Raw genomic sequence first — 3,970 nt, 5'->3', positions numbered from 1 at the left:
AAGATGTTGTTGTTGTTGTGGTTGTTGTTGTTGTTATGTGCCGTCGAGTCAAACCCGACTCATAGCGACCCCTCCTTGGCTTTCCTACGGAAGTAGGATTGCCCAATCTTCCTTCCGAGGAGTGGCTGGTGGGTTTGAACCGCCAGCCGGCTGGTTAGCAGGCAAGTGTCTTAACCACTATGCTACCAGAGCTCCCACAATAGAAGATAGACACAGAGTAATCCCTCACAGACATCAGACTCTATGGAAGAGATCCAATGGATCTACCATCTCAGGACCATAGTACTGGGGGACACCAGACTCAATTTGCACAACAAAATATATAAAAGCCTTTTTCCTCATCCTACATTAGTGAGTAGCGACTGGAGTCTTAAAAGCTTTCCAGTGGCCATCTAAGATGTACCTAATGGTCTCCTGGCATCGGAAGCAAAGAAGACTGCCAAAATACAAGTGTCCTTGAATGCAATCAGCCCTTGGACATGATGGCCCTTGAGAGCAGAAGACCTACATGGTGCCCAGCTACAAATGCCAACCACTCAGGAAAGGATCAAATCTGGAAATCCTGGACAGAGTGGGAGGAAAAACGTGGAATAAAATTTAAAAACTCAGTAATTACCAGAATTACTGATAGGATGGAGTCTGGTGGGACCCCAATACCGTGGCCCTAGAATACATTCTGTGCCTGGAATAAAACTCACTCCCAGGGGCTGGCTCTCAGCCCAATAGCTATCAAGATGTACACGCAGACCCCTCAACCCAGGGTGATGCACCCACATAATCTATGAAAATACATCCCTTAGAGCAATAGACCATGGGGCAACAGAGTGGCCACATTCACAAGGAGGAAATTCAGGACAAACAGGAGTTCATAACAATGAGGGGCACAGGGGTAGGATTATTGGACAGGGAGGGGAGGATACTGGGTTGGGGTTGGTTGTGATAAATGGGGAGTGAAACTAAATGGATCCATACTTTTGAATGTAAAACAAACTCATAAAATAAATAAAGTACTTGAAGGATGCAGGGGTTGTGATTCCCACCACATCCCCATTTAATTAGCCTATTTAGCCTGTGCAAAACATGGAAAGATCTTGGAGAATGGCAGTGAATTATCATAAATTTAATCAGGGGGTGACTCCTCCAGCTGTTCCTGATATAGTTTCATTGCTGAGCAAATTAGTACATCTCCTGGTACTTGTTATGCAGCTATTAATCTGCCCAATGCCTTTTTCTCAATACCAATATCAAAGGACCATTGGAAGCAGTTTACCTTCAGCTGGCAAGGCAAACAACATATTTTCACAGTGCTTCCTCAGCAGTATATGAACTCGCCAGCACTATGCCATAATTTATTCCATAGGGATCTTGATCACCTTTCCCTTCCACAAGACATCACACTGGTCCATTATATTGATGACATTATGCTGGTTGGACCTAGTAAAGAGGAAGTATCAATGACTCTACACTTATTGGTGAGACATCTACATGGATGTGGGTGGGAAATTAACCCAATAAAAATTCAGGTACCTTCCACTTCAGTGAAATGTCTAGGAGTCCAGTGGTGTGGGGCATGCCAAGATATTCCTACTAAAGTGAAGGATAAGTTATTGTATCTAGCTTCCCCCACAACTAAAAAGGAGGCACAACATCTGGTGGACCTCTTTGGATTTGGGAGGCAACATATTCCTCATTTGGGTGTGTTGCTGTGGCATATTTATCAAGTGACTTGGAAAGCTGGTAGTTTTAAGTGGGGCCAAGAAGAACAGAAGGCTCTGCAACAGGTTCAGGCTGCCATGCAGGCTACTCTGCCACTTGGGCCATAAGATCCAGCTGAACCAATGGTGCTTGAAGTGTCTATAGCAGATAGAAATTCTACCTGGAGTCTTTGGCAGGTCCCTATTGGTGAATCACAACGCAGACCCTTGGGATTTTGGAGCAAAGCCCGGCCATCCCCTGCAGATAACTACTCTCCTTTTGAAAAACAGCTTTTGGCTTGTTGCTGGGCTTTAGTAGAGACTGAATGTCTAACCATGGGCCACCAAGTCACCATGAGGCCTGAGCTTCCCATTATGAACTGGGTGTTGTATGGCCCACAGAGTCATAAAGTTAGACATGCACAGCAGCACTCCATCACTAAATTAATGTGGTATATAAGAAATCAGGCTCAAGAAAGACCTGAAGCCACAAGTAAGTTGCATGAGGAAGTGGCCCAAATGCTTATGGTCTCCACTCCAGTCACATCACCTTCCCTCTCCCAGTCTGCATCTATGGCCTCATGGGGAGTTCCTTATGATTAGTTGACTGAGGAAGAGAAAACTCATGCTTGGTTTAAAGATGGTTCTGCACAATATGCAGACACCATTCATAAGTGGAATAGTTTAGGTAATCCCTTTCTGGGACTTCCCTGAAGGACAGTGATGAAGGGAAATCCTCCCAATGGGCAGAACTTTGAGGTGTGCATGTGGCTGTTCACTTTGCATGGAACAAGGAATGGCCAGATCTATGCTTGTATATGGATTTATGGTCTGTGGCTAATGGCCTGGCTGGATGGTCTGGGACTTGGAAGGAGCATGATTGGAAAATTGGTGACAAGGGTATATGGGAAAGAGGTATATGGATAGATCTGTCTGAATGGGCCAAAGGAGTAAAGATATTTGTGGCTCATGTGAATGCCCACCAAAAAGTGACCTCAGAAGAGAAATACTTTAAAAATCACGTGGATAGGATGACACGTTCAGTGGAAACCAGCCATCTTTTTCCCCAGCTAGTCCTGTCATTGCTTAATGGGCTCATGAACTAAGTGGCCATGGTGGCAGGGATGGAGGTTATGCATGGATTCAGCAACATGGACTTCCACTTACCAAGGCTGATTTGGCTGCTGCCGCTGCTGAGTGCCCGATCTGCCAATAGCAGAGACCAACACTGAGTCCGTGATATGGAACCATTCCTTGGGATGATCAGCCAGCAGTCTGGTGGCAAGTTGATTACATTGGACCACTTCCATCATACAAAGGATAGCATTTTGTTCTTACTGGAGAAGATACTTATTCTGGATATGGATTTGCCTTCCCTGCATGCAATGCTTCTGTCAAAACTACCATATGTGGACTCATGGAATGCCTTATCCACCATCACGGTATCTCACACAACATTGCTTCAGACCAAAGGACTCACTTCACAGCAAATAAAGTGCAGAAATGGGCCTATGCTCATGGAATTCACTGGTCTTACCTTGTTCTCCAATATCTTGAAGCAGCTTGTTTTTGTTACATGCCGTTGAGTCGCTTTTGCCTCATAGTGACCCCACACACAGCAGAACGAAACACTGCCTAATCCTGCACAAGCTCCATGATCCTTGCTATACTTGAGCCCATTGTCACAGCTACCATGTCAATCATTCTTGTCAAAGGCCTTCCCCTCTTTCTTCGACCCTCCACCTTAAAAAGTATGACATCACTCTCCAGGGAATGGTCCCCTCTGACAACATGACCAAAGTAGGTGAGACGAAGTCTGGTCATCCTTGCTTCCAAGGAGCATCTTGGCTTCACTTCCTCCAGGACAGGTCTGTTAGTTCTTTTGGCAGTCCATGGTACCTTCAGCATTCTTCGCCAGCACCACAACTGAAAAGCATCAACTCTTCTTCAGTCTTTCTTATTCATTGTCCAGCTCTCACATGTATATGAGGTGATTGAAAATATCATGGCTTGTGTCAGGCACACCTTAGTCCTCAAGGAGATATCCTTGCTCCTCAGCACTTGAAAGAGTTCCTTAGCAGCTGACCTGCCCAGTGCTACACATAATCTGATGTCCTGACTGCTGCTTCCATTGGTGTCAATTGTAGAAGCAAGCAATGTGAATTCTTTGACAACCTCAATCTTTTCTCCATTTATTGTGATGCTGCTTACTGGTCCAGTTGTGAAGATTTTTGTCTTCTTTATATTGAGATGTAATCCATACTGCAGACTGTGTT

The sequence above is a fragment of the Orycteropus afer genome, unplaced genomic scaffold (assembly GCF_000298275.1).
Source record: "Orycteropus afer afer isolate SDZICR_OR568_19922 unplaced genomic scaffold, OryAfe1.0 scaffold00940, whole genome shotgun sequence".
Taxonomy (NCBI): Eukaryota; Metazoa; Chordata; class Mammalia; order Tubulidentata; family Orycteropodidae; genus Orycteropus; species Orycteropus afer.
The sequence above is the reverse complement of the archived record's forward strand: the minus strand, read 5'-3'. Positions refer to the sequence as shown.